This window comes from Aricia agestis, chromosome 1, assembly GCF_905147365.1.
Source record: "Aricia agestis chromosome 1, ilAriAges1.1, whole genome shotgun sequence".
Lineage (NCBI taxonomy): Eukaryota > Metazoa > Arthropoda > Insecta > Lepidoptera > Lycaenidae > Aricia > Aricia agestis.
Window position 1 is genome coordinate 7,165,976 of NC_056406.1, and position 15,772 is coordinate 7,181,747.

The window sequence follows — 15,772 nt, forward strand, 5'->3', positions numbered from 1 at the left end:
CCGCTGCTCGCTGGTTTCGAGACAAAAGCCTTACTCCATTCAAGTTTTATGACCGAGTACGCGATGGATCACAAAACTTGTATGAAAAATGCAGCCCACCTCATACCGCTCCGACACAATGTGCGCGAAGTTAAAATGGACTGAACAATAATTCTTGCTGCTAGTTCTAATTTGTATGGAAAGTGCGGAATTCCAGCAGGAAATTCCACAGTATATTATTCCGTACAGCGTGCGTCCCAACTCCCAGGTGATCGTCGCTGTGATTAGGTGCAATTTCTATACTATTGTCTCGAGCGTTATCTTCCATTTTAGTTCACATTGTATTGTATGATAAAATCATTGAGACTTAGAGCGACCGCAGACTTACAATTTCAAGTTGACCGACTAAATCGTATAGTATATTGTTAGCTATGGCGGCTTATGAGAGCTCGCACATTGCATCCAACTAAAAGTTGTACAATTTAGTTAAATGCAATGTGCGAGCTCTCATAAGCCGCCATAGCTAACAGTCATACTATACGATTTAGTCGGTCAACTTGAAATTGTAAGTCTGCGGCGACCCTTAGACTGAATATACCTAACTGGTAGTCTACGAATAATAAAAACCAAGGAAGAGTAACTCGATCAAAAAAAGTGCACCAAAAGGCTACAAAATGTGACCCGAATACATGCATATTTATGCATGTGTTCGGTACACATTTTTCGTGTATATACACTCGAGTGACATTCAACCAGGTTGACATTATTATTGTCAAACTCATTTTACAATTTGTTTACTTACTTTTTACGTAGCTTCTTACAATATTTTTGTTGTTAAAATGCCTAAATGCCCTGTGAAATAGTGTAGAAGTCATACAGATACGACTTTTAATACAGGAATAACCTTTCATCTGTAAGTGAACTGCACGGACGTAAAAAAAATAGTGAAATGTTTAAAATTATGCTTCAATTTCTTGTATTTTTGTCGACCCAAAAAAGATGGTTTATTTAAGTTGGATGCTAGGGTATTTGCGTAAAATTAAGCTGGTCTCTTTGTGTTTGTTTTATTACATTTACATTTTATTCTAAAAGTGCAATAATCAATAAATAATATAATTACAAAATATTTACAAAGTCGCCATGGCCAGTGTTTTGCAAGATGTAACAATTTAATTATAAACGAAATTTTAGGGTCTGGCTGATATTATACTATAGTTTGTGCGTTCTAAGATGATATGGGTGACAGTTTTCATGTTCCTTGCTATGGGTTTGTTTTTACAAGAAAACAAAAAAATCAAAATGTAATAAATTATATTCCATCTACAAAAACAAATGTTTCCTATAATTGTAAATGAATAAAAATGAAAAGATGCTAAATGCTAACTTATTAATAAAAATTATAAATATTAACTGTGAAATAGGAATATAAAATTATTGTTACGAAAACATTTGAAAAATGTCATATGCAAGAAACGGAACTTTTGTCAATAGAGATCACCCGGTTTCTGAAAGGCTGATCAACACTAAAATTAACTAATCGCCTGTTAAATCTCCTGTCAAGTAACAATTGGGTTGCTAGAAGCACGGTTAGTTAGTTTAATTTGATCAGCGCGTCAGTTGACGGTAGCTGTTCAATTTGACTCGAGAACGATCTGTCAACCGCCATTTTGGGTTTCCGAAACGCTTGTCAAGCCGTGATCTTAGATTAAAGGTTTGTCAAAGCTTTGTCAACTAATCGGTAATTGTGGGTGAATTAACTTGTGAATTCAATTTATTTTTTATGTTAATCTACATTTTATCTTTGAAACTACGTTACTACAAGGTTCGTAAACACATTTATTATGAAGTTTTGATAAAAATTCGTAAGAAATACGTTGATTATGCAAATAAACTGTTTATTTGCAGTACTCGTTTTATTTGCAAAAAATGTATATTATAATTAATTTCATTTCTATAATGAAGAAGAATTTAGGATTCGATATCGTCTGAAAAATTGAAATTCGGAATTCTGACAAAAGAACGAAAATAAACAAATCGCATGTCAAATCAAAATGATCACAGATTAGTTAATTTTCGTCTGATCAATGTTTCAAAAAGTATCAGATTTGAAATTCCCAGAATATTTTTGAAAGCAATGACAGTCTGCAATTCTTTCTTTTGACATTTAATTTGCATTTTTGATAGTTAATAGTGAAGCAATGAACGAAAACAAACAAATCGCTACTCAAATTAAAAATGATCGTAGCCTTAGAGTATACATTAGCAATCTATAGAGCGCGCGCATCGCTCGTTTCCCGTTGTGCCGATCGTAAGCAGAAGTTCTATAGATACTTGTCAAACGTATAACGCAAGTCTAGTGATGTTCCATGCGCCGTCGTAAGACGCATATAGGAAAATATGTTCACACTCGTGCTTACAGTTCATACCTTGTTAGAAGCACTCTATAGCTTGCTATAATGTATACTCTATGATCGTAGCTTAGTTAATTTTCGACTAATCAATGTATCAGAAACTCAAACTGATTTGACATCCATGCTAAATTAACAGCAGTGTTAGTTGATACGTGATTTGACAGACCTTTCAGAAACCGGGGGTGACTCTGTTGAATCGAAATCAAATCGATAAAAAAGGGCGGCCATCTTAAATCGCCGGCACCACTGAAATGTCAGTACGAAAGCGACAATTTCGATTGCAATTCCTTTACTATATTTTTAAACTATCGATTAATTGTTGTTGGGTAACTTCCCTACTATTGTCAATTATAGTGTGTCACGCATATCATCATAAAACGCACTGTAAACTATGAATGCGTTATAAGATGATATGGGTATTCTCATATTCCTGGGTACGGATTTTTTTACAACAAAACAATAAAACATAATGTAATAAATTACGTCCAATCGGCAAAAACAAATATTTCCTTTAATATTGTAAATGAACAAAAATATAAAACTGCTAACTGTTATTAAAATATTATATTAATAATTGTGAGTTATAAGTACAAAATTTACGTAAGTTTTTTATTTCAATTCTGTAATAATTTAGCAAATTTTTTATAATCTGAAAACGTCTTCATAATACTATCCGCTTTTGACAATTATTATTGTTTGATAACTATAATGACAATGACAATAACCGCGCAGGCTGTCGTCCGGCGCGCAATATTATGATACGTTACCTGGGAAACGACCTTGGCGAAAATCTGAATTGTCATATTTTATTGTTCGAAAAGGAGCCAAATTTAAAACGGTTGAAGTATGGGAGTTACGTTTCCTTAGTTTTTATTACTCGTAGCTGGTAGTATACATAAATATAGAGGTTGACAGATCATACATTATTGTTAGCTATTGCACGGTATAATACCGTGCCGTAAGTTTTTTTTATGAAATAAGGGGGCAAACGAGCAAACGGGTTACCTGATGGAAAGCAACTTCCGTCGCCCATGGACACTCGCAGCACAGAAGAGCTGCAGGTGCGTTGCCGGCCTTTTAAGAGGGAATAGGGTAATAGGGGAGGGTAGGGAAGGGATGGGAAGGGAATAGGGGAGGGAAGGGAAGGGAATAGGGTAGAGGATTGGGCCTCCGGTAAACTCACTCACTCGGCGAAACACAGCGCGACGGAATGGGCGATCCATGGGCGACGGAAGTTGCTTTCCATCAGGTGACCCGTTTGCTCGTTTACCCCCTTATTTCATAAAAAAAAAGCTATAGTTCATCATCATCAGCCTGCTCAATGCTGAAAAATCGCGGTTAATCTGGTTCGTGAAAGGCCGTTAGCAACTTGCAGTCGTTTGATGGGTTTTATATTTTAAGTTTGATGCATTCTAGTTTATGGCATTTATGAATATTACACATTGACGGAAAGTTGACCTGGTGCTGCTACATCACCGTAATCAATAGGATACCCATCTCCTAACCAACTTAGAACAGACGTTTCGTGTTTGGGCTCAATTTATTTGCGACAACCTGCAAGATGTAGATAAACAGTAAATATTTATATGCTGCTGCTGCAGTATCACCTGAACCCAAAGTGGAGGTTTCATGTTTGGGCTCATATTAACTGCCTCATTGAAAAGGACACACATACATGTATTTCATGGGGATGATCCTGTTCATAGGAATTATTCGGCGTTATAACCAACACAAGTTTAAAAAGCATGAAATAAAATTAAATTCAGAAATTTAAAAAAACTTTAAACCTAAACAACTTTAAAAAGTACTTAATGAAATAATATTTACTGACTTTAAATTTAAATAATTCCTAAGTATAAAGTGTGGCGGCCACGCTTATTTCCACATTGGTGACCCTCGACAGAACACGCCTCCTTCACCATCATCACTCCCCGCCCCTCCGCACCGCGCCAGCCAGCATCGCCTCATCGGGTGCCTCGTCCACTAGCCGCAATGTACCGCGGCCTGGGCGACTCCGCATCGACATCATCAGGCTTTCTCACTACACCGTCCGGTCAGCAAGCAGAGCACATCTCTCCGGGTCAGCACGTAGCATCGGCCCCGCACGGCAGCTATCCGACTCACTGGATCCCGTGCAGCAGCTTACAATTCCGTCTCACTGGGACTCACTGCAACAGTTCCGACTCACTGGAACTCACTGGCACTGGCGACTCAAGCGACAACAAGACTTCAAGATTCGACTTCCGGTCTTCGGGGGGGAGTGATGTGGCGGTACCCACTATTCGCCTAACATTCCTGCATCGCGCTATCGAAGTTTTCTGAGCGCGTCGGTATATAATACGACAGCTGAAATGTAACACGTGGGCTCCGGCCTGACCGAGCATAACACCTCGTTCGGTCGGAAGATCTTCCTTTGTGGCCACCACACACATTATTCCCACAACAGTAATATTTTAGTCCATAATTTTTGTTGTCAAGGTGTGTCCAGGTTCACATAATATTATAGTTTAAGGGTGAGTTCACAGCGAACCTAATCGAGACAATCAACGACTATTAGCTTTTGTCGTAGGTACAATAATTATGGACTAACGCCTCCGTGGTCTAGTGGTATAGAGTGCGGCTCTTGACTCGGAGGTCGTGGGTTCGATTCCCGCGTTGGAAACATGTTATTTCCAAGTTTGGTTAGGACAATGCAGGCTGATCACCTGATTATCTAACAAGTAAGATGATCCATGCGTCGGATGGGCATGTAAAAAGTAGGTCCTGCGCCTGATCTCTCGCCAGTCGTGTCGGTCTTCCGTCCCACTGGGTTATGAGAGTAAAGGAATAGAGAGTGCTCTTGTGTACTGCGCACAAACTTGGGCACTATAAAATTACTCCTGCGTAGCTGGCCTGGTTTCAATGAAACCGGCCACCGTCACCGAAACCGGTGTGGGAGCTATTATTATTATTATAATTATGGACTAAAATATTACTTTATATACTAAGGAATTATTAAAATTTAAAGGCAGTAAATATTATTTCAATACTTTTTAAAGTAGTTTGGCGGGGAGCTTTTTTAACTTCTTAATTACCTTATTTCATATCGTACATCCTACGAAGTTTCTTTCATTCACAAGATCATCCTCTCCGCAACATAAACAGAAGCCCGTATTATGTCAAAATTAATTAGGTATACAGTTAATATCGCATAGAGCTCATAAAACCACCGCTGCTAAATTTACTCAGCAGTAACGTTCTGGCTTACGTCTGGACTATTTGCGTCCTATACGAGCCCTTCTATCAAAACAGTGGAGAGTTTGAAATAACTCCCAACTGTTGTAGCATAGCGAACACATGGAATAGGTCTGACAAGTGACAATGCAATTCTGGACTTGTCGCAAACAGTAAAATAGCATAGCAATGATAATTACTGGCAGTTGGCACTATTAAATGGGCGTCGCTCAAGGAGGTAATCAGTATGTTGAGTATTATTCCCGAGGTTTTTTTGACCGAAATTTATTTAATCAAGGTACCTACATGTTAGTTTTTATTATTTGTCGATTGTAGTCCCTGGAAAAGTTTATCGCCCCATAGAGGACTGGTGGTCCCCGAAGCACATTAGAAAGCTGAGGGAACGTGACACCGTAAACAGCCAAAATCCGATATCATAGGCAGAGGATACCACGAAACTCTTTTTTGAGACTCAAACAATTGAACGAGATTTCCGCGCCCTGGGGTTGTAGCCAAAGTCCCTTTCGTTAAAAACGATCGATGACGAAATTCGTTATCAAAATGTATGGGATTTGACAATAGTCTTCGAAAGCGAAATGTCATTTAGCGATGACTTATGTCATTTAGTGTTGAATTTCGTCATCGTTTTTAACGAAAGACACTTTGTCTAAGGGGGCTGCTCTTACAACGTCGTTTCAGGTTTGTTACAGTAGGACGCGGCGTTCTCGTTCGATTGTTTGAGTCTCAAAACGGTTTTGTGGTACGGGCCCTGGATTTATACGCGTCCGCGCGAAAGAGTTACAACGATTTATTTATACTAGAGATCGCCCAATGGTCGAAATTTGACCTTTGAATATTGACTTTATCATATTTTTTTAAACTCTTGTCTCTGGGACTCAGCTGATCTCAGACTGGCCGTGTAAGCATTGTCTAATAGTACCTATCTAAGATTCAATAAAAAAAACTATAATCCATGTTCAATTTGTCACCTTGACTTCAACCATAAATAAAAGACTATAATTCGTATGTATAGGCTTGTCACTCAAAAATCTGTCATTTTTCTTAGTGTGTGTGTTGTAGTGTGTGTAATATTTTATTTGTTGAAAAAATGTATGATAAAAGCATAATTTCAAAATAATATTAGCTCGATGCACTCCTTCACCATATAAACTATAACAGTGGAAAATTTCATTCACCTACGTTTCCCCATTTTTCGTCAAAAGGGATACAAAGTTTTTGGCTCACGTATTAATATATAGATAGCGGCGCAATTAACAATACAATACAATTGCTTGTGATCTCGTGATTTAGCGGCCAGACCACTCTTTCGCGCGGACGCGTATAAATCCAGGACCCGTACCACGAAACCGTTTTGAGATTTTTGAGATTGAGAAAGATTTGTTATCAAATCGCAGAGTGACTTCTTCTTTGTATGTGGCCATCTAATTGTATACTGAGTGAAATTTTAATGGTTGTTTTCCAGCAGTAAAATGGTTCTATCTCAGTAGTACAATAGATTCGGCCCGGTCATAGCCACTCGCGCCTATCGGCATGAAGTTGCCATAGTACATCATGCAAAATATTTTTTATTTAAAAAAATAACTTGCATGATTCGATAGTACTACTATAAGTAGGTAAATAGTTCTGCTGCGGGAAAACAACCACGAAAATGTCACGTTGAATTGTACTTCCTGTCAAGGTACAGTAGATATTACTCCATGATTTTTAACCGACTTCCAAAAAACGAGGAGATTATATGTTCGGCTGTGGATATTTTTTTTTTTTTTTTATATTGTTGTTATATTTTAAGAAAGAAAGTAGGTAGTATGTTAATATTTGTATGTAGTAATGGCGTATTAGTTTTCCTTGCTTTAATTTCCAATAGTATAGTGAAGTATTTTATTTTCGAAACCTAATAAGTAATTCAAATAAAATATATTTTAAATAAGTTATTCATTTGACAAAAAATCTGCGTTAAAAACTCGTTTATCCTTTTCAAGTAAATTTGAATAATTTTCCTTTAAACCTTAATCCGAAAAAGTTGAATCCCTTTATTCGTTCGGCTAATAATGACCCTTTTTAGTACATCACCGGGGATCTCGGGTCGGTAATAGAGTTGTTAAAGTTATAATACAACCAAGTTATTAAATAAATGCAGGCACTGTTTAACACCGCTCTCCCCTAGGACTACTGATATAGCAAGAATCCCTAAATTGTAATTTATGTTGTACATCGACGAAATCTCTGCTCGACCAGTTTTGAAACTGGGACGCCTCAAAATTATAACACTAAATTATCTCATTTTCTACAGACGCGGTTGAACTACATTATATTACTATACTAGGTACATAGGCACAAGACCGGGAGATGGTGACACAAAATACTAGGTCATTAATTGTACCAGGGGTCTAATTACGTAAAGGCAAAAAGGAAAATGATGGTCATAGCGCTCGCATCGGCTGCCCAATCGCGTGGGCGTTAAGCGAACGCGTTGGCTAAATAACGAGTGTCGAACGATTTGTTCTACAAAAATGCTTGTATTTTCAGATAGTCAAAAAAAAGAAGTAGGCGGTAGCGTAATGCCATACTTCTCGGGTGTGACTTACAGCCCGCCATACCGACGCAAATACATTAATTTAAATAAAACAATTCAACCAGGCTAATTTTTGCATAGCTAATCATCGTCGAGTAGCCATTCAGGTTCTAACTTAAGCCACTCAAATGATTTTTTGAAATTTGCTATGGAGATACTTTGAGTTTACCATGGAAAATGTACGTGTAATCAGCTTCGTGGCAATTTTAAGTTAGAATACAAATAATATGTATGACTCAGTGTTATTTATATTATTCGTAGATAGGTCTTGTAACAAAGGTCTTATCTGACAAAAGCTACCACAAGACATCCATAATCCTACGACCTACATAATAAAACTAACAGATTACGTTCTGTAGGAGTAATGTTGTGTCCAGCGTAAGAATTATTAACGGGCAGCGCTCACTTGAAAAAGAGTCCTATCTCCTAAGTGAGATTATTATTATTACTATAATCAGGACAATTAAAGGTGGCACCAGCGGTCATTGACCTTTCTAGTCTAGGAACTGTGTGAAAAATACTCGCACTGCATTTGCAACATAATAGTAATTTTCCGATGAAAACATAATAGTCTGTTTCTTGTAAAAAAACAGACTAAATTATGTTTTCATCGGAAAACGTCTAGGTTACCACTTCGTATAATAATCTCCAACTATTCAAAAGGTTTAAGTGATATATAGAGATGTGTCGACTAATGTAGCCGGTGAAGCCGACTATCCGGCCACTTTTGTAGTCGGCGGCTAGTCGGCAAATAGTCAGCGCATTTAATATTTTGATGATTTAATACTAAATAATACCTAGTCTAAAAATCCTTCACGGATTTCAGTAAAATGATATTCTTGTTCAACTGTTCAAATCCAATTACAGAGGACTGAATCAGAAGTAAGTAAACGTTTTATTTTTCATCATTAAAATGATTACGCAACGGTTCGCCCTGTCAATTTGCCTCGGTCACACAACTTTGCCCTTTACGTCTATGTTATAATCTGGTTCTTTTAACCCATCGAGAGCACTTAGTCTGTCTGTCTATCTGTAGACGTGTCTGTCAGACTCTGTCCGTATTGTAGCCATAAAGTTAATATACCGAGCTGCGTCGTAAAAAAAGACGTGTGATACATGACAACAGAACCAATTTTTTTAATATGTTTGACGTTCAGTCGGCACTTATCGGCATGTTGACAATTTTATCCGTTATGGAGGCACTTCACATGGCCTTGTATTTGCTGTTTGTTGCATTTGGCCAAATTATTGGCGTATACACAAACAAGCAGTAGTTGCCCCCACCTAGATCATGTTGACGTCCTTAATAAGTATGTTATCTCGTACTTTTATCTATAAAAATTTAAGAAAACGAATTATTGCCATTTGTTTGCAATACAATATATTATTTACAACTACAAATTATTAACTTTTTATTCTTTACTAGCTGTTGCCCGCGACTTCGTCCGCGTTAGTATAGTAGATCACGTCCCAAGTATTATTTATTGTACAAAAATATTCAATGTACACCATTGACTTTCCTACGATTTTATTACATATAAAGCTTCGCTTGCGTAATTTAGGAATTTCACGCGACCGTACATTATTCCGCAAAAAAATAGCCTATGTCCCTTAACGTTGTATATTCTTCATGTTTGCCAAATAACATAAAATTGCTCCAGTAGTTCTTAAGAATCTTAAGATAATAAGCAATTTCATATAATTTCCCCCGTTTTTTCCACATTTTCCTCTATTTCTTCGCTCCTATTAGTCGTAGAGTAATAAAATATAGCCTATAGCCTTTCTCGATAAATAGGCTATCTAACACTGAAAGAATTTTTCAAATCAGACCAGCAGTTCCTCAGGAACTGCTGGTCTGATTTGAAAAATTCGCGCGTTCAAAATTAGCGCGTTCAAATAAGCCCTTTCAAATAATTTCCCCCGGTTTTTTCCACATTTTCCTCTATTTCTTCGCTCCTATTAGTTGTAGAATAATAAAATATAACTTATGGCCTTTCCCGATAAATAAGCTATCTAACACTGAAAGAATTTTTCAAATCAGACCAGCAGTTCCTGAGATTAGCGCGTTCAAATAAGCCCTTTCAAATAATTTCCCCCGTTTTTCCCACACTTTCCTCTATTTCTTCGCTTTTATTAGTCTTAGCGTGATAAAATATAGCTTATAACCTTCCTCGATCAATGGGCTATCTAACACTGACATTTTTTTTTAAATCGAATCAGTAGTTCCTGAGATTAGCGCGTTCAAATAAGCCCTTTCATATAATTTCCCCAGTTTTTTCCACATTTTCCACTATTTCTTCGCTTTTATTAGTCTTAGCGGGATAAAATATAGCTTATAGCCTTCCTCAATCAATGGGCTATCTAACACTGAAATAATTTTTCAAATCGGACTAGTAGTTTCTGAGATTAGCGCGTTCAAACAAACAAACAAACTAACAAACTCTGCAGAATTATAATATTAGTATAGATAAACACCTAGCTTATGAAAAATCTGATTTGCCCCCCCCCCCCCCCCCCTGGCCCAGAACATGGGTAATTTGCCCCCCCCCCCCCCCTCTTAAACACAAAAAATAGCTGTCATTTTGTACGGCATAGCCTGTCCAGTGTATTATAGAGGTCAGTGGTCGTGGGTGTTTCACCGTGACCACAACGCTTTGTGAGCTATTGTTCCGCTCACTGAGCTTTTTCGATCTTTGAGCGTAACATTTACACATACACATTTTTTTTAATTAAATGAATGTAAAAATCATAAAAAAATTAAACTTTGTTTATTTTTAGGTAGGTAAGTCTACACTTTTACTAGTGTACTTATAGTTTTAAAATACAGTTTTAATGTGATTAAAATTGAGCCTATGTGCATATAACTTTCTAATTTATATTCGAGAGTCTAGACAAAGAGGTTTAATTAGAATTATATTAATATCTTAGATTGTGATTAATTTCGTTAATTACATTCTCAAAAAAATAATTAGTAAAGAAAATTAACGGCTCACTTAACTTGAAATGTTATTGTTCTTGTAAGGCCGTTATTAGATATTTAATTAATAACATTTCGGTCCCTCCAAAATTTTTCGCGTCAACGTCGACGAATTGTGAGGGGTTTTTAAATAATAATTAGTAATTATCTATTATATTTCGTAAAATAAACTTTCATTATAATCTTTATAGTAAATTAGCTGACCTCGCAACTCCGTTGCGCCAAAATTCGTTTATCGCGCAGGCACCGTACATTTTTCCGGGATAAAAAGTATTATAATATATGCTCTCCCGGGACCCTAAGTATTTCCATACTAAATTTCACCAAAATCGGTTCTGTGGTTTTGGCGTGAAGAGGTAACACACAGACAGACACATTTTTGCATTTTTAATGTTAGTATGGATTACTTATTATTATAGTACTAGATCCCTCGTGCGATTTTGGTCATTAAATGCCGAAGCCTCCTTGAGATCTGGAAGGTTTCTCGGAATCGGGTCCATGTGAATTCCCAGTAGACCCCATAATTAATTTATTGTGTTAATGTAACTTAACTTTCCCTGAGTTTGTTTTATTTTGAAACAATTTACGATTTGTATAGGTATTCAAAACTTATTTCTGTTCTTACCCTCAGACCAAATAAACGTTTTATTTAGTCTGAGCTATAGATGCTGGCGGGAAAGATTCCGAATTATTCCCGTCGAATACTTCGGAAGTATTCCGAAATATTCCGAAACTTTGGGAATATTTCAACTGTCAAAAATAACGAGGAAAATTGCGCTTGGAAGTTGTAAACTATTTATCTTTAGTTGTGTATCTAAGAATATGTGATGCCGGTTACTAACATTATTAGCCAAGCGGCGAGAAACGGCTTTTTTGGTTTATTATCATTACTAGCGATAAATAGCGGCTGATAACGGCTTGTTACTTTTCTTTGATAATACCTAATCATATAAGTTCGTTTATTTTTTATGGTTTTTATTCTGATTTACTTACAATAGGATATTAGTATGGATAGTATGGATATAAGTAAGTAATAAGTAGGTAAGTATAGATTAATCAATCCCATTGGCCATTACTAATTTATGATAAAACTAGATGACGCCCGTAACTCCATTGCGCCAAAATTCGTTCATCGCGCCGGAACCGTACATTTTTCCGGGATAAAAACTATCCTATGTTCTTTCTTGGAACTCAAAGTATTTCCATGTCAATGTTCAGCCAAATCAGTTCAACGGTTCGAGCGTGAAGAGGTAACAGACAGACAGGCAAACAGACGTACTTTCGCATTTATAATATTAAACCTAGAAGTAGGTATAGATAAACAATTTATATTTTACTTAAGTACGTAATGTGCCACTGAACAAATAATTCACTCAACCACCACAAACCACAAACAAACACGTATATTTCCATTGAATTATTCCGGCGAAATATTCGACGGAAACATTCGAATGCGGGGTACGAATCTTTCCGCGGGGTGAGGGAAAACTTCTCCGGGGAGCATCTCCCTTCCGCGCCGCCGTCGCCTGCTCGCACGACTCGCTCGCCCGTACGAGCGGGCGACGGCGGCGCGGAAGGGAGATGCTCCCCGGAGAAGATTTCCCTCACCCCGCGGAAAGATTCGTACCCCGCAATCGAATGTTTCTGTCAAATATTTCGCCGTGGCAGTCGGCGCGTGCGAAGCGGTGATAGCGGCCGGCGGGCGACGCTCTATGCGCGGCGGCGATCGATGATTGATGCAAAATACGATTTTTCAGCATAAATAAAAATTTATGTATTTTTTTTTATTAAATTCATTTTGAATAATTCAAATTTAAAGAAACTTTCCCAGAAGTATTCCGGAATTATTCGGAATTTTTCAGAAGTTTTGCAACTATAGTCTGAGCTCTTACCTAAGATAATATACGTGATGCTTAATGATTCATGATAATGAATTTTATTGAACATACCTATAATATTATTGAGTATTAATATATTAATACAACTGAACAGCAGCTGCAGTTGTACCTATTGTATTATGAGTTACTGTATACCCTAATATTGCGGATGAATCTAAATTAAATTAGTAAACATATAAAAACAGCAATAAAACAATACTAAAAGATTTACAGTCATGCCTTAGCGTGGTAAAAGGAAAGAATTAATACTGTCAGTAAGATACCTAGGTGGTACCTAGTACAATAAATAAATAAATAAATAACCCCGTATAAATAAGACATTATGTATAATATTTGTGGAGACATCTTTGCTCTAATAAACAATTCCTGCCATCCATACTTCCATACTCATAATATTATTATACATGCGAAAGATGTGTTTGTCTGTCTGTTACACATGACGCTAAAACCGCTGAACTCATTTCGCTGAGGCATCCAGATACATTAGAGTCCCAGGGAAGGACATGGGATATTTCTTATCCCGGAAAATTGAAGGTTCTCGCGAAAGAAACGAATTTTGACGCAACGGAGTTGCGGGCGTCATCTAGTACTAAATAATTAATTGCCTACTACAACCGGATCAATAGAATTTACCAAAATATTTGAGATAATAAAGTTTCAGGGTAACTTGTATTCAATATAATGAGTAAGTCCCAACTACCACTTGAGTAGGAACTGAAAGGAAAATTACGTAAAATCAACTATAATTTTAATACAACTAGTACCTAGAAGTATGAATTTAAAATTGATAACAGAATATTCAGTCCACTGAAGTTAATATTGTAAGCACCCGACCGAACTTCAGCCTCCAAGTAGTCAAACGTGCAACAGGTATAAACAAATCGAGTGTTGACATCCAAAACTTACCTTCAATGGAAATATCACTTCCGATACCACACTACTCTTGCATTCGACGATTAGTTATGCACTAATACTTATTTTATTTATATTTATATGGGCGAGAATCGCGCGACGTGCAGTCCACCCGAGGGCCGCGACTGTACTGAATTTCAGAGGATATCGTGGGATGTGGGGGCAAGAATCCTTTCCAGCCTACTCGCTGCAAAAATTCAAATTCCACGCCTCTGCGAATAGTTATAGGAGTCAGAATCGCATACCGAGAGCGCTCCTCAAATTAAATATTTTTATTTGGTTTGAGAGAAATACAAATATTAATAATAATATTTATTTAGGTTTACATCTTCGTATGTCGATAGAAAGTATGATTAAATTGCAGGAATGTACTCGAGGACAAGTATTTTAGAAAACTTCAAAGAATATTTTCCAGAATATAAAATCGGCCAAGTGCGAGTTGGGCTCGCACACGTAGGGTTCCGAACTTCCGCACCACTACAGAGCAAAAATAGGCTAAAAATTGTGTTTTTTGTATGGGAATTGCCCCCCTTAATTAGGTATTTTTTTATTATTAATTGTAAAATATACAACAGTTATTGATATCAAGCAAAAATCACATTTGTTGTATGGGAACCCTCTTAAATATTTAATTTATTTTGTTTTTAGTATTTGTTGTTGTAACGGCGACAGATATACACAATCTGTGAAAACAGAAGTCTAGCTATAGCGGTTCTTTTAACGGACTTCCAGACAGACATCGAAGTCTTAGTAAAAGGGTCCCGTTTTTACCCTTTGTATACGGAACCCTAAAAAAAGGAAAAATAATTGTTTTTTAACACTTTTTTTCTAAATTAAGATTAAACGGACTATAATAATCTGACACAATAACGTGCGTCTCCTCTGACTTCAAATCCCGCTTTCCGACCAAAGAGAATATTTAAATCACTCATAAATATGATGTTAAGTATACCCCGAAGCTTCTTCGGGGTGTACTTAACATCCTCTATCTTAATCTGACAAATGCGATGACATTTCAATATTCAAAAAAAAATATTTTTTAACCCACCACGTGAGAAATCTGATTTCTATACCATGATGACTAGACACATGTCGGAAGCCTATACAAGCTTAATCTGACACGCTCGAGCTAGTCCTGAAATCCCCTCTTCCCCTCCCTATCGAAATTTTACAAAGAAATATTACTATATATTGACTATTTATTGAAAACGAGTTCAGAGTCAATAAACCTTAACCTATCATTTATCAAGCCCCATATGATCACCGGTGATCGCGACAACAATAGAATTAACAATAGATTTATACGTGGGAGAGCCATGCTTCGGCACGAATGGGCCGGCTCGACCGGAGAAATACCACGTTCTCACAGAAAACCGGCGTGAAACAGCGCTTGCGCTGTGTTTCGCCGAGTGAGTGAGTTTACCGGAGGCCCAATCCCCTACCCTATTCCCTTCCCTACCTTCCCCTATTCGCTTCCCTTCCCATCCCTACCCTCCCCTATTTTATTCCCTCTTAAAAGGCCGGCAACGCACCTGCAGCTCTTCTGATGCTGCGAGTGTCCATGGGCGACGGAAGTCGCTTTCCATCAGGTGACCCGTTTGCTCGTTTGCCCCCCTTATTTCATAAAAAAAAAAAAAAAAGATTTCCAAGAATCCACGATCGAAGGAGGTGGTTTGCGGAACATTTCCAGCCGTTTTTAACCCCGCAAACCAAGATAATCTTAAATTGGACATTGCAAGGAACAAATTAAAAAAAAAAATGTTATGTAATGAGGGCAAAATGACCTCAC

At 37.2% G+C, this 15,772-nt stretch overlaps 1 protein-coding gene across 2 annotated transcripts in view; it reads right to left on the minus strand.

The window, feature by feature from the left end:
• The window catches only part of LOC121729484, a 92,445-nt gene extending 78,351 nt beyond the window's left edge, over positions 1-14,094 (minus strand). For both annotated transcript variants that reach the window (XM_042118016.1, XM_042118009.1), the window contains exon 1: positions 13,978-14,094. The gene's annotated coding sequence lies outside the window, so the exon portion shown is untranslated. The remainder of the gene's footprint in view (positions 1-13,977) is intronic.
• Positions 14,095-15,772: the final 1,678 nt, after the last annotated feature.